This window comes from Tenrec ecaudatus, chromosome 3 (genome assembly GCF_050624435.1).
Source record: "Tenrec ecaudatus isolate mTenEca1 chromosome 3, mTenEca1.hap1, whole genome shotgun sequence".
NCBI lineage: Eukaryota > Metazoa > Chordata > Mammalia > Afrosoricida > Tenrecidae > Tenrec > Tenrec ecaudatus.
In genome coordinates, this window is record NC_134532.1 from 30,297,728 (window position 1) to 30,319,310 (window position 21,583).

General features: G+C 41.0%; 1 pseudogene; it reads right to left on the reverse strand.

Annotated features, from left to right (window-relative positions):
• Positions 1 to 7,912: 7,912 nt before the first annotated feature.
• On the reverse strand, positions 7,913 to 17,843 carry LOC142443201 (protein C1orf43-like; annotated as a pseudogene).
• Positions 17,844 to 21,583: the final 3,740 nt, after the last annotated feature.

Here is a 21,583-nt window from a genome sequence, read left to right on the forward strand (position 1 = left end):
TACCCAAGGAAAGAATGTAATACCCTCAGCCCCTCGACTGCCAAACTGGCTTCAGTTTTTGTTCTTACAATAAACCCCACCTGATTATCATTTGGGGCCTAGGGGATTTTCGGAGACACTTCAATCCTCCCAAAGGTCACCAGCTAGAATAAAGCCGATTGCATATAAGTGAAATTACACTACTATGCATGCCAAAAAAAAGAATTAGAAGAGTGAAATGAGAGCCCACAGATTGGGAATATGTTTGTTACCAATAACACATCAGACAAAGGGCTAATTAAGAAAATATACAGAACTCTACATCTCAATAAGAAAATAACAAGAGACACAATCAAGAAATAGGAAAAATATATGAACAGACTGTTCACCAAAAATGAAGGACAAATGTTTAACAAACTTAAAAAAATACTCAGGATCAGTCGCCTTCAGGGAGATGTAAATTCAAACCAAAATGACAGCACTTAACACCTACAATTCCAGCCGAAACCAAAGAAAGTAAACAAATGCTGGAGGATAGGAGGGATTTGGATCCATAAATACTTACAGCCACTGTGAAAAACCATGTGGCACTACTTACAACAACCAGTATTTGAAATCCCATATGATCCAGCAATACCACTCACTAGTAGGTATCATGGCATTCATATAATGAGATATATTTTAAAGAACAACAAAGGCAAAAAGATAAAGCTCAATCACAAAGGAATATTAAAAACTACAATATATTTTAAATGGGTCAAAAAGATATAAAAGGATAAAGGGTTTATTTTAACTTAACTACATCTGCAATAGTTGACTTTCCCAAGAAGTCTGCATGATAGCAAGACCATGATCATTCCTGTTCTATGGTCACAGTATTTCTCTGGTTAACGTAGTTAGAGATCAAAGGTAAAATCAGATATTGGTCTTGATATCAATGTACGTATGCATACATGATGAGTCTATCAGGCTTTCCCAGTCTCTATTCATATGATTTCCTGCAGGGTTTACATTGAAGTCATACAATGTGGCAGACATTTTGTTCAGCCCTCCTGTCCAATTACTGCATCAGAGTTTATCCTATGGGCTTTTGGAAACATAAAAGAAAATGTAATTTAATACTGGAGGCACTTCCAGTCACTAAATGCATATGCGCTTCCACAGTCCCTGTATTTATATGGTCTCTGCTGTACAAATCCCCTATTGTCACATGACTCCTTTTTGGCTATCGGCCAGCCATCCAGATCTACATTAGTTAGAATCCTAGTGTAGTTTACTGACACACGAGAGAAGCCAAAGTAGGTATATGCCAAGTCACTATGTTGCCAGAGCTTTCCTCCTGTATGAGATGAGTGTGATGTGATGACACATGACTCCCTGTGGAGAGCTTTCCCATCTTGACTGAATTTAAAGCGTTTTCCATTGTGTGTTCATGTCAAGAAAACTTAGAAACACAGATAAATCTTTACCCACACTCATGACAGCTACATGGTAACTATCCTACATGAAATCATTGATGTGACATGAGCTCTCTTTTTTTTAATGTGATTTAAAACTTTACACAGTAAATTGGTTTTCCATTCAACAATTCATGCCTTGATTGCAGTCCCCAAGATGTACCAGCACTCTTCCCACTTCCACCCTCCCTGTTTTACCATCATTATTCAACCTTCTTTCCAGTTCCTTCTTGCTTTTATGAGATTTTATTCATAACCAAATGCTATCCTTTTGATTTGATATGGTTGTTTGCTGTAAGGACTGTATACTTCCCAGATGTTATTCTTCCCCTCCAAGCCTGTATATTGTTTAGCTGAAAGATGAGTCAGAGGAGTGAGTACATTTCCTGGAGTGAAGACACTAAGGACCATAGTCTGGGAATTCCAAGTCTCCAGCAGACCAGGAAGCCGGATCTATTTTATGATTTTGGGTTTTGTTCCATTGTGTTCTCCCACTCAACTCATGCTCCTATTTTGTGATCTCTTTCTGAGTAATTAGCAGTGGAAGATGGGCACCGTCTAGTTCTCCTCTCAGGGTCATGGAGGGTGAGGTTCGCTGTGGTGCAATGGTCCTCAGGATTAATTGTTCGTATACATCTTCTATCATCTTATTTTATGGTACTTTGGAGCTGTTTCTGGGGTTAACAATGAGCACACAAATGGGGCAGGCACTACTGGCATCTTATTGGGCAATCTACTGTTTGGTATAGCTGTGACCCAGAAAAAAATGGGTTCAGCTCTTTCAGGCACTGATAGCTGGAAGAAAACTGAGGTGCCCTTGGGCCATGTGGAGGTGTGGAAGGCCCTGTCCCCAAACCGATGGGCCATGTCAGTAGAGGGACAGTAGTTCAGAGAATGGGTACCTGCATGGTAAATCACAATTGTCTGTTCAAACACTTGGTCCAGGCCAAACTCGAGCACCTCTTCCTTTGTTTTAAAAGCTTTGTTACACTAACCCTAATGAGAAGTTTTCTCGTTGGGAATTTTCTCATGTTTAATGAGACTTGACTTCTACATATAAGATTTTCCACATTTAATTCATGCAAAGGACTGCTTTACTGTGTGAGATCTCTGATGTGCTATAAGGAAATTCATCCGGATAAAACTTTACCACCCGTACCACATAGATAAGGTTTTTCTCCAGTATGAATTTGTAGATGAATTTTGAGATTTGCTTTCTTTGTGAAGCCTTTGCCACATTCACCACATACTTGAGGTTTGTCTCCAGTATGAGTTCGATGATGAACAGTGAGAGCAGTCCTGTTGATAAAAGTCTTTTCCACATTCATTACATACATGAGGTTTCTCTCCAGTATGAGTTCGCTGATGATCAGTGAGGCCCTTTTTCCTGATAAAAGCTTTCCCACATTCATTACATACATGGGGTTTCTCTCCAGTATGAGTTCGCTGATGATCAGTGAGAGCACTCTTCTTGATAAAGGCTTTTCCACATTCATTACATACATGAGGTTTCTCTCCAGTATGTGTTCGCTGATGAACAGTGAGAGCAGTCTTCCTGATAAAGGCTTTTCCACATTCACTACATACATGGGGTTTCTCTCCAGTATGAGTTCGTTGATGAACAGTGAGAACAGTTCTGTTGATAAAGGCTTTTCCACATTCACCACATACATGGGGTTTCTCCCCAGTATGAATTCGCTGATGAACAGTGAGATTACTCTTCCTGGTGAAACCTTTCCCACATTCATTGCACACATAGGTAGTCCATGCCACATGAGTTTTCTGATGTTCCTTGAGGTATGATTTCCTATGATAAGTTTTGCCACATTCTAAGCATTTATATGGCTTTTGTCCTTCGTGAGCTTTTTGATAATGTTCATTGAGATTGAACATTTTATTGAATTTTTGTCCACAATGACTGCATCTATAGATCTTATCTACTACATCAATGATCTGGTGCTCCAAGAGCAAAGGCTCCTCAATGAAGGTCATCCCACATTTATCACCTGTGTGTGGTTTCTCAATTTCATCTGATTCCTGATGCTGAATCCACTGAGACTTCATGAATCTGGATTGTTCACACTCAGGGAGTTTCATTTCAGTATAAAATTGCTCTTGTTCAACATGGGGAAAATTTTTCTCATCTGCATTGAGCACAATTGACTTCTTTATTTTGTTGCTTCTGTGCTTATTTAATTTCAGAGTGATTAACTCTGATTTTACAATTCTTCATGAAAATCAAACATCTCATAATTTTCCTTGAGAGGAAAATTAGTTTTGTGCTGAGAAACAAAACTTTCGAATGTATTAAATTTATAGCATTGTTCTGTTCTGTCCTTATATCTTTCCTGTTGCAAGTGTTCGAGCATATGATCACCATCTTTCTGGATTTCTATAAAAGAAGAGAACATTGAATCTTTCCATCATGGACCTCTTAAAATAAGCATTGATACAAGGTAAATCTTTAGTGACAACCCTCTTACATGAATGTAAATAAAAGACTATGCTTAAAATTTATTGCCCACTGGAAGTAATACAATCGTGTAAAGAATCCCAAGGATCAAAACAGTTATTATAGAAACAAGGTTGGATACGAAAGTAATGAATGCACACAGATTTGGTATTTTTTTAAATAAAGCCATGAAATATACAACAAATGTAATATAAACAAAACATTGAGACCAATAGGCCAAAGTAGTGGTAAGGCTTGCTAACTTCAGTTGATAGATGACAGATGTATTCATTCCATCAATCTTTACTGAGATACAACTAAGTACTAGATAAAGTTCGGAATATGAAAAATGCAGAATGTTCTACCTGGGAGAAAATCACGTTTACAGGTATATATGAAAGCACCATGGCACAGAAACATATTCTCTAGTTTATGGAGCCTGTATTCTAGCTTATACCACCCATCTTCCAGTGTTGTCCGGTAGCTTGAAGGTTGCTGTGATGTCAGAAGCACTGCCACCCAGTGTTTCAAAGAAAAGCAGGACCACCCACGGCGCACAGGTCTTAGTGGATTCTCCAGAAATAGGGACTGGGAGGAAGACCTAGTGATCTACTTCTGGAACAAGAACCCCTCAGGTTTAACGGCAATGAAGTAACACTGAACAAGTACTAAATCTTCAAAGTACAGTCAACAGTGATGATGTGGATGGAGGAGAACTTTGGGGACATTAAGTGGTTGACAAGTCATGACTGAAAATAAGAAAAAATAGCTGCATACATCCTCTAATAATTGGAAGACAGAATATATGAAGTATTTTCAAGAACAATTGCAAGTGTTCAAAACAAAATGGAATGTTTAAATATTGATGGTATATGGCTTATTAAACTTTAATAGACTGGTACTGGCTATTTTAAATTAGATAATCAAATGGTTTATAAGGCTGAGATTGACAAATTGAAAATACTGGTGTCATATTGATCATCAAAAGTACATTCAAGATCTTCTCTGAAGTATAGTTCTGTCAGTGGTAGGTTAATATTCATATGCATGCAGGTAAGACCAGCCACAAGTGTTACTTAAATTTGTGCACTTACTGTTAAAGCAAACATAAATGTAGATTTAGCCCCAAAGCAAAACCGGCCCGTAGGAGTAGCATGTGCAATTAAAGAAGAAAAAGCAGACAGCAAAAATAAGGTCATGTAACAGTGAATGTATATAGCTGCAAGTGGTGGAAGCCTCCAGAAGGCACAGATACTACAGAATGAACAAGTATGAATGTGTGAATATCCTGATTTCTTTTAGAACACTTCATGATAAGTATCAGGCTGTGGGAAACTGAGGACCAAGAAGAGGGTGGATGTAGACAAATTCTTTGTTCTCAGAATTAAAGAAGATTGCAAGGCCTAGTATCTGGGAAGAGTGGGGCATGCACATTTGTAAGTTGGAAAAGAGTCCCAGTCACATTCTCTGAATTAAAAACCATCTCCACAATATCCCCTTACTATAGTGTGACCTTAATGATACCTCATACAAGCACATGGCTAATTACTAGCTGCCACCAGCTTTAGCTATAAGAGCAGACCTGTTGTTATTGGCCACCCTGCTCAGATGACAGTTATTCCCCCCACCTGCCCTCAGCAGTGGTCTTAAGTTGCTCACCCAAATAATTCAGGGCCCTCCAGGTTAAAGGCACTGCCTACCTTGTTTGGTACATAGGTGTCTGTGTGGTGGTGGGAGGGGGTATGTGCCTGCATGCCCTGAGACTTTATACCATATATACTCGAGTATAAGCCAACCCAAATATTACAAAAACTGCATTTTACCACAAATCTGCATTTAAAAAGTGCTGAGCAACTCGACGTATACAGGAGTATATATGGTAAATTGGTGAAAGAATACATTCTCTCTCCTGCTCAGACTTGGCATCCAAGAAGAGGTGAATGCCTAAATACTCCTGTCTGCCTTTTTTATTTCTGCCCTTCAATTACACAACCATCCCTTAGGACCCTTCCAGAAGGCATTTAAGAGACAAATGGATAGTTGGTTCCTTGAGTGATAGCAACAAAAGGAAGCTAATTGCTTTTAAAGCTAGGCATCTTTAGCTGAGAAGCAAGAAGTCAGCCACCTGTAGGAGCTGTATACGAACATCTTTAATGGAGGAAGGGTAGTTGGGAAGAAAACTATCTGGAGATTGTGCGTTATCAGCTCTAGCTTTATCCTTGCTGCTTGTGGAGGTTTTCTTCTAACACTAGTACTGGTCTTTCAAGCCCTGTGGCAAGGACTATAGAGATAAGGCTGCTTTATACTTTCATCCAGGTTCTGTTTTTCACAATAAAGAAATTGAGGGTGGTGGAGGGAGAGGATAAAGGGTAGCTGATATCAAGGAGTTCAAGAAGAAAATGTTTTAGAACTGTGGTGGCAATTGTACAGTACTGTTCCATGTGACTGAACTATGGAATGTTAAGATAAATGTGAAATCTCCAAATAAAATGATTAAAAAGATATATATTCAAAATTTTCCAAAACTTTTGCAACCTGACACTGATCAACCATACAATCATGTGCACCGATGAATGTAAAATTTGGGAACAATAACATTAATTGGAAAATGTGGCTTTAGTGACAGAAATGACACACAAATTAACTGATAAAATTTTGAGACTAATGATTTCACAACAAATTCCTTATTAGAAACAGAAATGGAGACTATACATATAGATCTTTCTAAATCAAACAAATGAAAATCAAATCAACCACATCTATGGAAAGAAATGATGGAGAAGTTCATTAATCAAAACAAGGCCAGGGGTTTTCTGTGGAACAGATCATCAGTTCCTCAAATGTAAGTTGAAGCTGGCCTGAGCATAGAGATTATCTAAAGAATAAACTTGAGGATTTGAAGACTGATGAGTGAACACTAATGACTGAATACCAGATCATCATATACATGGAAACCAATAGACTAATAAAAAGACAGAAAACAAAGACAGCAATATTGAATATACTATGCACTATTTCAATAACAAAAAAATCAGTGTTGGAATATACAGCCCAAATGTTCTATAGAAGCAGCAAAGCATCATTCAGGTTTTGGACCTGTTAAGAAGGTGTGGGTGTGGGCTTAAGAAGGCATACTGCATAATAAGGAATATACATCAGACATGCGTTTAATGAAAAAAAAATTAGAAAGAAAGGAAAAAAGAAAGCAGGATGTTAATAATGTCCTTTCCACTTAAAAAGTTATTGGAGGAACAGGCAACTTAAAAAAAAATTAACCATCTAGATCAGAAGTAACAAAGCCTGCATGGAGGGAGCACAGCAGCCAGTTTGATCATGAGGTATCAAAGGGATCAGGTATCAGGCATCATCAGAACAAAAAATCATATCATTGTGAATGAGGGGGTTTGCGGAGTGGAGACCCAAAGTCCATCTGGAGGCAATTGGGCATCCACTTAAGGAAGGGTGGCGGTGAAGAGAACCAGTCAGGGTGCAGTGTAGCAATGATGAAACATACAACATACCCCACTCCCCATCATGATCCAAATTTTACCTTACAAACCCAGCTAGACCAGAGGATGTCCAATGGTACAGATAGGAACTGGAAGCAGAGGGAATCCAGGTTGGATGATCATTTTAGGACCACAGTGAGTGTGGCAATACCAGGAAGCCAGAGGGAGGGTGGGGTAGAGAGGGGGAACCTATTACAAGGATTTACATATGGGGACGGACAACAGAAAAGTGGGTGAAGGGAGACGTCAGACAGTGTAAGATATGACAAAATAATAATTTATAAATTATCCAGTGTTCATGAGGGAGGGAGGAGCGGGGAGGGAGAGAAAAATGAGGAGCTGATGCCAAGGGCTTAAGTGGAGAGCAAATGTTTTGAGAATGATGAGGGCAACAAATGTACAAATGTGCTTTACACAATTGATGTGTGTATGGATTGTGATAAGAGTTGTACGAGCCCCCAGTAAAATGATATTTTTTTAAATCTTACAAGTAGAAAAAAATTGAAGGTACAGTGCTAAAGAATATCCCAAGCGGATAATTTTCTTGCTGGGAAGATGATCTTAGATACCTGAAAATAACAGAAGTCACACACGTATTTCACCAAAAAGAATAAAATATGGAAAAATATGTCTGTTAAACAATTCCAACAGAGAAGGCAATTTGATCATCTCTATTAGAAAATAGAAAGAACTTATGTCACTAGAATGAAGAAAACTTTAGAGAGGAGAAAAAATGAGAAAATGGAAACCAATACCTTTAGAGTAGTGTTTCTCAACCTGTGGGTTATGACCCCTTTGGGGATCAAAGGACCCTTTCACAGGGGTCACCCAATTCATAACAGTAGCAAAATGAGTTGTGAAATAATAACAAAAATAGAGACACTCCAAGGGGGAAAGCTAAGGAAACACAATGGAGACCTATTTATGGCCGGAGCTTAAGATCCATGCTTGCACAATAGTAGAGGAATGTGTTGTATTCTGGGGACAATTATGTACTCCAAGTTCTCTGTTTGGAGAGAGGCTTGCAAGATGGACTTTCATAGTAAGGTACAAGCATATAAAGGGGAAAGTTTTGACAACCTTAAAGAAAATTATAGACACAGACATATAATAATGTAAATCAAATAAATGGACATCTAAAAATCTAATCTCAGAAGAGCTACAGGAGTACTTCTTGCAACTGGTAGGAAAAGTGAGGTCTCACATTCGAAGGAACACACACTTTTATGTATTACCCGACACCTATGATGGATGTGAGGCCTTCTAACAGTTGAATCAACCTCCCAGGCCAATTCCCCTTAAGCTATGTTGACCACACACCTGAAAAATTTCCATACAGCTTGTCTCTAAAAACAACCCCATTTCTCCTTGTTCCTATTGAGAGGAAGCACCTGAGGTGACAATTAGATTACCTGTTCATAAGAATTACATAATCTTAGACACACCAAATTTAACCTAAGGTTTGTAAAGTATGCAGATTGTTGTATTTCTAGGAAAATCATGTTCAAAGGAAAAAAAGTAAAAGGTGTTTTCTCAAGAGTAGACGACCTTACCCATTAACCTAGTACCAGAGAATACAATGGGAATCTACCTCTTCGAGAACACCACAGAAACTGCAAAGATTTTAACACATAAGATAGGAAAAGCCAGTGACAAGGTCAATGACTTGAGAATTCTCCTCACCAATGGAAACCAGGTTGTGATAGTTCTCCAACATCACATCCTGATATAGGGTCTTCTGAGCAGGGTTCAGGAGCTGCCATTCCTCCCAGGTGAACTTTATAGCCACATCATTGAATGTCAGTGATTCCTGTAGTAAGGGGAGTCTATTTAACGATGTATTTTTCATTTGAAGATTTTTTTTAATATCTTACAGTAAAGAAAGCAAAACAGTAATGAAAACTGTACATTCCATAATGTGTACTAAACTGAGAACTTGGTGCAAAGTATTTGACCTTATTTCTACATTGGCAACCATGGGGACGGAAAACTAGCTCTATTTTCAGAAAGATCTCTATTGTTCTGAGAAAGGAATGTTTTCAAATACATGTTCTCCAGGCCAAATAATGTACAACCGACAATAGCTCTCCATGAAGGAGCAGTCTTATAGGAGCTATCATACTGTGTTCCCCCGAAAATAAGACAGACCCATAAAATAAGCCATAGCAGGTTATCCAAGCAATTGTGCAAGATAAGTCATATTCCGAAAATAAGACATAGTGACAGGAATGGCTATGCAGCATACTGCCACAGAGAGGGAACAAAGATGGACAGCCTTTCTCACCTGCCCCATCATGACAGCTGCTATCTCGGAGATGATGGGAGGGGTGTGGGCAGTCCCATCAACCTGATAGCGCCCCACTGTCAGGTCCCGGTTGTTCTGTGCGTGCTGCAAGCTGAGGCAGAGAGGGAGACATAGACAGTGAATGTAAAAGTCTCCTTAGTGAAGTGAGGAGCAGGGCGCTTTGCTTTAGGTATGGTGTGTCTTCAGGGGGAAGAAGTAAAGCTGTGGCTGCCATTTTACTCAGCACTGAGGGTTGATGTTCCACAATAAGGTGACTTAACTATATTTGAATAAATGTAGATTGTTGTGCCATACTTAATAAAAATAAGACATCCCCTGGAAATCAGCCATAGTGTGTCTTCTTGAGGAAAAATAAATATAAAACAGTGTCTTATTTTTGGTTGAAACACAGTAGTAGAAGAATCATTTCTCTGCCTAGCTGCTTCACTGTGCTTGAAGGTTATCAGTAAATTAGAATAATCAGGTTCTGTAGCCAGTCCACTATAAAATGTAGCAAATGCCTGGGGAGGGCTCAGGGCAGGTTTGAAGTCAAGCAGCATTAGGTCAAGATAGTGACTCACCTCATTGCTTGTCGCGTTACTCACTTATATTACCCATTGACTATGTATATGCTAAGTGCATGAGGTGGGTGCCTTATGAATGATCTGTAAGCTCCATTATATATGCCCACTGGAAAATACATTCACTCTCTTAGTCCTGGCATGGGAAGGGAGCCCCTGTGTCCGGCTGTCTGCTCTCTGTCTTTTAATATTTGCCACAATTGCAATGTCACTCCTAAGGTTCGAGTGTTGGGGACCTCTGTACCACCAAAGTAATCCACCCACTCATAAAATTAGAATTTTGAGTACCAGTGAAATGAGCTGAATGAGCCAGAAGTAGCTGATTTATACTCACACAAAGTAGATAAATACCTGTTTATATTAACAAACAAGTTTACAGTACATTGTGAAATGGAATGTGGAGTCCTAGCAGCATCACCAGCGTACGAGGCTCGGTACCTTCAGTGGCACCCGCTATCAGGAACAGTGCAGATGGGGGAGGTCAAACAGAGCTCAGCTGTCCAACATTTTTGGTCAATTCTTACATAAGTCATTCCTCCCACACCACTCTTTGTCTCACTTGTGGGTTTGATAATCCATGGCTATGGCCACACAAAACTCATAGATCAAAGTGGCCTATTAATGAACAAAGTAAAACCTTGGATCAGGAATAAGAAGCTATAACTCAGATCCCTAAACAGAAAGTTCATAGGGTTTATCTCCCTTCCTGAGTGCGGGGAAACTCTTAGAAACCACCTTAGGATAAGCTCTTCTTGTCAATCTTAGGACAAATTCTTCTCAGCCACCTTCGAGCAGTATTGACTTAACTTTAAATAAAAGGTCCTCTTGTACCTGCCTTCTTTCATCACATGCTCTCTAAGGGGCTCCTCCTAATCTGGCCTAAGCAGTGAAGGTGCTAGGTTGAACCAAGAAGCCATCATATCAAGAGAGAGAACTGCCTGCAGGTATTGTTCAGAGGAGACAGTGGGACACTGGCCTGTTATCTGAACTGTTGATTAGGTTTTGTTAGCCCCTGCAGCCACATAGTTCAGAATGAACCCATAGATTAGGGATTTGCCAGCTTGCAGATATTCAGGAGCCATTTCCATGACATCCCTTCAACTGTGAGCTGCCTGTGTGACCTGATTTGAGAGCTTCCTCCACTCCATGAGCCAACAGTTTGCTGCCTGACATTTGAGATTCACCAGCTTCCACATCCTGAAGAGTTATTTACCTGATAGCTATTTAGTTTTGTGAGATACTGCAGAGCAAATCAAGGAACATCGTGAACCTCTACCTCCTAGGGACTGGTCTACTGCTGCTCCTGCACAATGCACTGTAATATTCATGAGTCAAGAGCTGTACCAATAGCAATAATGCCGAGGGAAGAAGGGACACAGTGACAGAGCCAATTGTGACAGATCCAGAAAGGGCTTTTCAGCCATGATATGGGTAGGGCAGGCAAGATCAAGAGGAGGATATACCTCAAGGAGTGGAGAGGAGCCTAGAGAGATGGAATTGTGAAATGAGTCTTCCTTGAGGGGGGCTAAATGTCTGGAAGGGACAGAGAGAACAGGCCTGTCCTCAAGAAGAGAAAATTTGCCTACATGGTTCTTTAATATGAATGCCAACGCATAGCCTACAGATTCTGATACCAAATTACATTCTGTTACAGAATAAAATTTTTACCTGTGACTCTGGACTGTAATTTGTACATGGCCACTGCAAAAAATTAATGAGCTGAGTAGGACTGCTCTGTTCCCCTTGCTGTTCTGTTGCACACCCTTAGGACTGTTGGAAAGATACTAGTGTCAGAACTGGAAAACTATTGGAGGGCACAGGTATGTTTAAGCTCTGCCTCACATAAATCAGGACTGATGTTGATCGGTGATTGTCCCTCCTACTTCTATAGTTAGAGGAAGTGAGACGTCACCCATTTTTAAGCTTCTATGGCTACAAGGCCCATTTTAGATGCATTAATGAGAATGTGGCTGTTTGGGAGGATATGTAACATATCACTTTCAGAAAGAAGCATTAAAGATACTTAACCAAACAAAAATCCCACGGAAGACTAAACTGTCCTAAAAAGGTGATCTTATTTCTTAAAAACTAGGCAAGATCAAGGAGTTGGAAACAACTCAAATTTCCACCAACAGATGAATGGATTAAAAAACTGTGGTACATACATACAATGGAATACTACGCATCCCCCAAAGCAGTGATGAACACATGAAGGACATTACCGAATGGGAAGAACAGGAGGAAATTTTGCTAAGTGAAGTAAACCAAGCACAAAAGGACAAGTAAAACATAAGTCTGTTGAGGTAAGCTTAAAAGTGCAAAAGAGTTATAGGGGGAAAAGCTACTATATACAAACATTCCTGGGGTGAAGTCCAGGTAGTATGGCAGGGGCCAGACCAAAATCATCCAGGGATACATATGGAAGGCAACTAAAGAGGAGGGGGGAGGGGGAGAAATAAAAAGACATGAGTAGCAGGGGAATAGGGCACTAAACCACCCAAGGGGAAGGTATTGTTTATATCTCCACAGAGAAAAAGGGACCAGACTTCAACCCAGTGCACCAAGATGTGAATGCAACATACCAGCATGAAGCAGGGAGCCAATAGGGAGGTCTGAGGGGCCAAACCAATCCCAACTATGGGAACTGTCCCTCCTCCCGCAAAAGAATTCACTTAAGAGGACAGCATTGAAGCTATACCTCAGGGCGAGGGTCATATCATTATCAGAGCACACAGGAGCAAATAAAGGGAGAGGAAGAGAGAGCGGAATACATTCTGGCCCACCAAGTCTTGAGGATGATATTCCCGCACAGAGCAGTCAAAGCACAGAGAGAAACATAGGGTTGGCCACAGTAGGAGACACAAGGTCACTCACTGACCCATAGTGCTATGAGGAAAAACACTGGAGACAGTGCAGGAATTGCACCAAATCTGACCCCACCAAACTGAGGTGAAACACTACGGGCATGAAACAGAACACCAAGGGGAACAGAGCAACAAAGTCCCCAGGGAATACCAAAAGTAGACTTTGGATCCAGGCCATGTAACCCCATCAGACTCAACTAGAAAGCACTACTAAAGGTCAACAAACAGACCTTGAACTATTTACAAGCTTTTCTTTTTGTTGTTATTGTTTTATTTTATTTTGTTGCTTTGTTTTGCTCTGTCTTTTTTTCTGTGTATATTATTATCTCTTCAGTTCTATATAGATAAGATAGGCAGGATAAACAATCTGGAGGAGAAAACAACGGGTCAACTGTTGGGGGGGGTGGCATGGGGTGGCAGGGGGAAAGGAAGAGGGTGTTAGCAAATCCAGGGACAAGGAAACACGTGATCCAAAGTTGATGTTGAGGAGGGCTAGTAGGGCTTGATCAAGGGCAATGTAACCGAGAGGAATTACTGAAACCCAAATGAAGGCTGAATGTGATAGTGGAACAAGAGGAAAGTAAAAGGAAATAAAGGAAGGAACTAGGAGGCAAAGGGCATTGATAGAGGTCTAAATATAGGCATGTACAAATAAATATATTTATATATGATGATGGGGAAATAGATCTATGTGCATTTATTTATATGTTCTCGTATTAAGGTTGCAGATGGACATTGAGCCTCCACACAAGTTCTCCCTCAATGCAAGAACACTTTTTTCTATTAACCTGGAATTCCATGATGCTCACCTTCCCAACAGGATCGCTGAAGGCAGAGCGGGTGCACAAGCAAATGTGGTGAATTAAGTTGATGGTGCCTGGCTATAAAAAGATATAATACCTGGGATGTTAAAGGCTTGAAGATAAACAAGCAGGCATGTAGCTGAGAAACAACAAAGCCCACAAGGAAGAAGCTCAGCCTCTGTGATCATGAGGTGTCAAAGGGATCAGGTATTAGGCATCAACGAACAAAAAATCCTATCATTGTGAATTTGGGGGAGTGCAGAGTGGAGACTGAAAGCCCATCTGTAGGCAACTGGACATCCCCTTACAGAACGGTTATGGGAAGGAGAGGAGCCAGTCATGGTGCAATATAGCACCAATGAAACCAATAACTTCCTTCTATTTCTTTAATGCATCCTCCCCGCCACTATCATGATCCCAGTTCACCCTTACAAATCCAGATAGATCAGAAAATGTACACTGGGGTGGATAAGAGCTGGAAACACAGGGAATCCAGGATAGATAAACTCCTCAGGACCAATAATGAGAGTAGAGATACCAAGAGGGGAAGGGAAAAGTAGGGGAACCTATCACAATGAACTACATAAAAGCACCTCCCTGAGGGACGGACAACAGCAAAATGGGTGAAGGGAGACATCTGACAGTGTAAGACATGAAAAAATAATAATTTATATATTATCAAGGGTTAGTGAGGGAGGGTGAAGGAGGGAGGAAAATAATGAGGAACTAATATCAAGGGCTCAAGTGGAAAGAAAATGCTTTGAGAATGATGATGGCAACAAATATATAAAGGTGCTTGACACAATAGATGTATGTATGGATTGTGATGAGTTGCACGATCCCCCAATAAAATGACTTAAAAAAACTAGGCAGAGTATATCATTTGAATGATTCTCATGGGTTGGCCATAGAATAAGTTGAAAGATAATGTCATCCAACGTACCCTCGATGATGTATTATGTTCAATGTCAATAGTTTAGTTCAATGTGAATACATAGGCAATATGTATATGATCAATATACATATTCCTAATCTTCTCCTACCCAATGTTGAAGTCAGAATCTGAGCTTAGCTATAGCTTCTACAATTCCAAATTCCCACTTTTCCAATGAACTGAATCAGTGTTATACAGGCTTCTACAAGTCAAGTAGGAAATATAGAAAATATACATCAAAATCACCTGAGCTTTGGTCATTTACTTTAGTCCTTAGACACTGCCGGCAACTGGAATGCTCTATGTTTGTCTTAACTGTATCAGTTCCAATGATGCTCACAAATTTCAACCTCTCATGGGGACATCCTTGAAATAATAATACCCAAACCAGGCACTTCTTCCTCTTTCTTCTGTGCTGCTATTGATGCACAAGTTGCAGGCTGATGAGAGAATACAATGAGAGTATCACAGGACCTGTAGGTCCAGATACTGTTACTGTTCTGTCCCCCTTCTTACACAAAGTCCCCAATACTGTTAACGTTGCCATTATTGAATGATAGAAAACATGCTTATACCATGACCAATAAATCTAAAACTCTTAATTTTTAAACATGTGAGTAAAAGATGACTTTATAATACAGATTGGACAATCAAATATACATGCCAAGAGGAAGAAACAAAAAAGCTGGATCCCTACCTCACAGCATACAGAACTATCAATTCCTTACTGTGTGACTCTCAAGGAGAATGACAAATCAATGAACTTTGAAAATGATGATTAATTAAACCATCTGGAAACATTTTAAATGGGCTATATAAAAAACTATTATGAACTTCTAAAGGAACTAGAAATTGTACAATCACTTCAGTTTAGAAACACTTTAAAACGCACCATCATGTAAAGTTAGACATATAAACACCCAATAGGACACAATAAAACTGCTGCACAGTTTCCAAGACTCTGAAGCCATGACAGGCAGCTAATGGGTTTGTACCACTGACCATGAGGTTAGCAGTCCAATTCTTAATAAATGCGAAAACCAGGACTCCAAAATAAACACTTATGTAGCATCTATTAGATTGAAATTTATATATATATGAAATGAAAAAGTATACATCCCCCATAGTGAGTGCACTTTTGACTCTCAAGATAAACAATGTTATTAATTTAGCATTATTTGTAGCACCTAATACAGTTTGTTAGTTGGCCTATACAAATATACAGTCTTAATTCCTTCCAAATATTTACGTGGGTTTGTCGCCCGCCAATGTGAACAAGGCAAAGGAGCGCTGGTGGCATAGTGATTACTGTTGGGCTGCTAATCGCTAGGTCAGCAGTTGGAAATGACATATTTCTCCTTGAGAGAAAGATGGCACTTCTCCCAAGAGTGACAGGGCTCTCTACTCTGTTAATGAGATAGTCTTTGAAACTCACAGGGGCAGTTCGACCCTGTCATATAAGCTCTCAATGAGTCCGTGTTAACTTCATAGCATTGAGTTTGGCTTATTTGGTTTAAGAGGATTGGGCAGCTTGCCCAACAATAGATTGGTACCCTTGTGGCTACGCCATTTAGATGTCTGAAAATCTAATGCAGAACTAATTACAAAGATTTACATATTACCTTCTCCCTGAGGGATAGACAACAGAAAAGGGGGTGAACAGAGATATCAGACAGGGCAAGATATGACAAAATAATAATTTATAAATTAGTAAGGGTTCAAGAAGAAGGGGGGAGCAGGTAGGGAGGGGAAAAATGAGGAGTTGATGCCAGGGGCTTAGGTGGAGAACAAATGTTTTGAGAATGATGAGGGCAATGAATGTACAAATGTTCTTTACACAATTGATGTATGTATGGATTGTGGTAAGATTTGTATGAATCCCCAATAAAACGATTTTTTAAAAAAAGAAAGCCTAATGTGGGAATTTGTCACATTGGACATCTAGTTAGGTTTAATTGAGCCATTTCAGAAACAGAACTTGGGATTTCACTACCATCAAAAAAGAAGAACCTGGATCCTAGATTCTTTTTTTTTTTGCTTTTGGGGAAAATCGTTTTAATTGTTGTTCAGAAATATCCCCCAAGGTCTTCCAGGCATGATCTTGCACACATCGGGAGCGTCGGGCAAGAGTGCAGGCCCACCAGCCAGCTAACCTGAGGATTGCCTGGCAAGCACACTCCAGTCCTGGCTCATCTCCAGCGAGTCTGTCAGGTCCATCAGAGTACTCCCCAGGGTATTACACTTGTCCTTAAAGTTCTTCAATTCGAGGAAGGGCTTGGCATGTTTACTCTTCTGACTGGAGGGGAGGTATGTCACCTGGAAGGTCATTGGGAGACTTCAGGAGATTGGGTAAGGTCTTTGGCTGCTGACTGGTGGTGTCGCTGAGAGCTCCCACTTTGTGTTTTGACCGCAGTGGCCAGTTCAGTCAGGGCCTCCTGAGAGCGTAGGTATACTCACTCTGGCCAAAGACCTCTAAGCCCATAGCAGGCTGCCTCATAGCCGTGCAGCAGGAGATCAATGAGGGCCTTGCACACACCCTTGAAAGGAGTAGTAGCGTTCCGAAGATGGAGCAGGTAGGAATGGAAATTTCTGCCTATTAGGGGATGAGGATGCCAGCCTTCAGTGTGAAATGGGATCCAGGAGACATGAATGGCGTCCAGAGCTTTCATCTTGTACAGACAATTGTAGCAGTTTTGATTTCCCTGGGTTTCCAGCTGTGGCAGTCTGGCATCATCATCTGCAAGGAGCTGGGGTTCCTACTTGTGATCCTGAACTCTGGATAGTTGAATATCAATCTCTTCTTTCAGATCGTTGGGGGCATGAGGGTTCCCCACAGGGACATGAGGGCTCCTCCGAGATCTCATTGCAAAGAACATGATTTGCCTCTTCACAAAAATAAATAGTAGTACAAATACCAGGCTCCCGTAGGCCATCACCAGCATTACATTCACCCCAACAGCCAGTCACTAGTGGACACCATGGCCTTCCCACCCTACGCAGAGCTGCTCTGGTTTACCCCATTGCCTTGACTCATCAGCCCGGTTCATTTGCGTTTCCTGGAGCTCCCCAGCCATTTCCTTATGGGGGAAGACTAAGCGAGACACGGCCTGAAAACATGGCAGCTTGCGGGGGGGGGGGGGGGGGGAGGGCATATCCTAGATTCTTGCATTGAAACTCTTCAATCCAGAAGACAGAGAGCTGTGACACAAGAGAGAAAATTATGGGGAGAAGCAGCAACAGAGACACGGTGGCAGCAGAACCAAGAGACTGAGACAGAACAGTTGGATTCCCAGACCACCGAACAAGAGAGCTGAGTGCATTTGGGCAGGAGGTTAGTAGGTGAAGTGGTGTACATCTGGGTATTTATTGGGGGAACTAGATTTGCCAACCTACACAGAGCTGAGTGTGTTTGGTCTGAGGCTAAGGGGCAGAGTGAGCATCTATCCGCAGAGCTAAAAGACCTTTGTAACTTTTCCCCATTTAGGACAGAAGCCAAAAAGCTGCAGGACCTGCCCTTACGTGCAGAGATGTCTGCCAAGATGCTGTCCGAAAGGAGAACTGTACCTTGAGTTATTTGTGATCCTAAATTGTGTGTTAGAGTAGAAAAGTGAACCATATGTCAAATATAATTTAAGGAGAACATTTATTAAACTTAAGATATAATAAAAGATGCGTGTGCACACGCACCCACACACACCATTAGCACGAAGTCAAAATAACAACTGAGGATTCAGTGAGGACCCTGAATAAACAGGGCATAGAACATAAGGCATGCCACAGATCACAATTGGTGCCAGATTAATACATCACAGGTACGGATGGGACTGCAGCAGCAGGAATGATTAGGCATGCACATTATTAGATAGAGGGACTTACAAGATAGGCCCAGGGCCTTTATAAAAAACCCCGTGAAGGCAAGACTCGTGACAATGGCCCCTGTTCTGTCCTCAGGACGTTGACCTCCGTCAAGGATACACCTAGGCAGGCAAGTGGAGAGGGGCTGGCTGGAAATGAGTGCAGGCAATCTACTTCTAAGGCATTCTCCCCCAGGGGAAAATGACCTACCTGCTTGGTTAATGATCACAGAGAATTTGATGGTGGCTAAATCAAAGTGGGGACATAACTAATAGACACTGAGTTGTCACTGTCATCAGCAACCCAAACCTAAAACCCAACTCACTGCCATCGAGTGTTTTCCAATTATAGCAGCCCTTTAGGAGAAGATGAAACTTCTTTTGTGGGTTTCCAAGACTGTAAATCTTTACAAGTGTAGATACCCGATCTTTCACCCCATGTGTGACTTAGAATTTTGAACCACGGACCTTGCAGTTAGCAGCCCAATCTGTAACCACCACGACACGAGCCTTTTGTTAAGTTGGAGTACTCAGAACTTAAGTTCTAATACAATTATGAACAGTTACTTTCCCAGTGAATTCCATCATTCAGGGAGATGAGCAAAGACCTTGGAAACTGACTATCAGGACAGCCTGGGCCCTTGTACACTGGCGCTCTCCTGGGGTCAGACCCCAGGAAATACGGATCCCTCCTGCTTCCCCTCAAGCTCCTACGCCCAGCAATGCCCTCAGCAACCCCAGGGTGAATGGATTTGGTTCACAAACCAGTCAGAAGTTTAAATCCTTCCTTGTGATACTTCAATGTGCAAGACAGTGGTTACAGATTTCTAGCTCCCTAGACTGGCTCATATTTCTCTGTGGCAAATCTCTGATCTGAAACAGAAGAGGAGTCAGTGTTGAGAAAGACATGGCAGGTTCTTAGCCTGTACTGCGTGCACTAAATAGTGATCACCCCCACACCCTGGGATCAAATCATGCTCCAATCTGAGGGTGTTTGCATTAAACACAGGGCCTACTCTATCTTTACAGAGCAATTTAACTAATTTCTCAAATATCGTTTTCAACTTCGGATTCACATCCTACATATACAATACTTATTTTCAGAATAAAATGGAAGTATTTAAGGCCTCAAAATTCTCAAGCTCCATTGAAGGTAAATATCTTCTTTTCACCAGCAATCTAACTGAAGAAAGGAGTATTTTATGAAAAACGTGCTTTATCAGCTCATACTGCACCTCAGACCATAATCCTTGACATGTCTGCTGAAAGTGATCAAGCTGAATCATGCTCATACATGCCACTCCAACCCATTCTGAGCTGTTCATTAAGTTAACCTGCCCCTATCCCCTTGCATCCTGTGAATTCTTTACAATATGTATTGTGTGTGAGGAAATGCCTATGGTTGGGTAGTCCATTTAAGCACAATAGTGTGGTAACTGGAGAAACTTGCTGTAGAGGTGGACAACAGAGACAAAGGGACACCAATAGGACATCGGAGATGTACCTTGGCCAAGACAGAGATATCCTAAACAAGAAAACAAGCCAGGAGAATCCTTATTTGTTGCTCTTTAAAGCTCTTGTGTTTACAGATGTCCAATTTTCAAGCCTTTGGGAAAGACTGTAGCCTACAATCAAGGAATGGCAAGAGTTAGGTAAATGGGTGATGCCAAGAACCAAGGTGAGGGCAGAAACTTAGATGGATCCAGGAAAGAGATGATTGATCAACCATTGTGTCACCTTGGCCTAAAATCTGGATTCCAAGCTCTAGGTAATACTGACAGATGGCAAACAACACAAACTGTAGGAGAGGGCTTACTGACTTGGGTTCTAGTGTCCCATCCAGTCTTGCTCTTCTAGGGAGAAGGCAAAAAGCTAGTGCCTAGGCTTGAACTTCTGAAACATGCTCCACCCAGGAACCTAGTTTGGCAGGAAAACAAAATGAATGTGCTGGGAAGAGGCTATGCTGGGATAACGTAGGGAGGCATTAGCCTGAGTGGCTCCTTGGATATCATTGGCACTGCCCTTTTGCAGCCCCCAGGGTGTCTCTGAAGGCAGGGCTGTGTGAGGTTGCAGTTATAGGATAAAGGGTGCAGACTAGTGCTCCTCTAAAACTAATCAGCAAGTCAGGCTACTAGAGAAAAGCAAAATTTGTTCTAGACTCTCTCATGTATACCAGTCATCAAGCATACCTTGAATATAAGGCTCACCATTCCACCGGCTTTTACATTGGTTGGTTGCAGAGTAAAGTTGGCTTCCAGACCCCTCTTGAGCAACATTCTTAATTTAAACTTGACTAAGTTGTAATGCCTTCCAGAAATACTGATAACTTATGAAAAAAATACAAAAAACCAGAATGGTCATACTAACCATCAAGAGATCAATAGCTACATTGTATAGATGTCTAATTAGGCTTATTTATAGTATTTAAGAGCAGGGATCTTACTTTGAGGACAAGGTGCGCCTCACCCAAATCACGGTATTATCAATTGCCTCCTATGTATTGGAAGTTGAACACTGCATAAGGAAAACTGAAGAATTCATTTATTTGAATTATAATGCTGTCTAAGAATACTGAAGTAACATTGGTGTCCCAAAGCACAAACCAATCTGTCTTAGAAGTATGCTCAGAGTGCTACTTAGAGGTAAAGATAGAGAGAGTTCATATTACATACTTTGGACAATGTTGTCAGAAGGGAGCAGTCCCTGGAGAAGGATAGTGTATCTGGTAAAGTAGAAGGGAAGGGACAAATAGGAATCCCCAACTAAATGGATCGACACCATGATGGCAACAATGGGTTCATCCTAAATTGTGAGTATGGCAGCGGAGAGGTTAGTGTTTCCTTCTGTTGTCTACTGGGTCCCTATG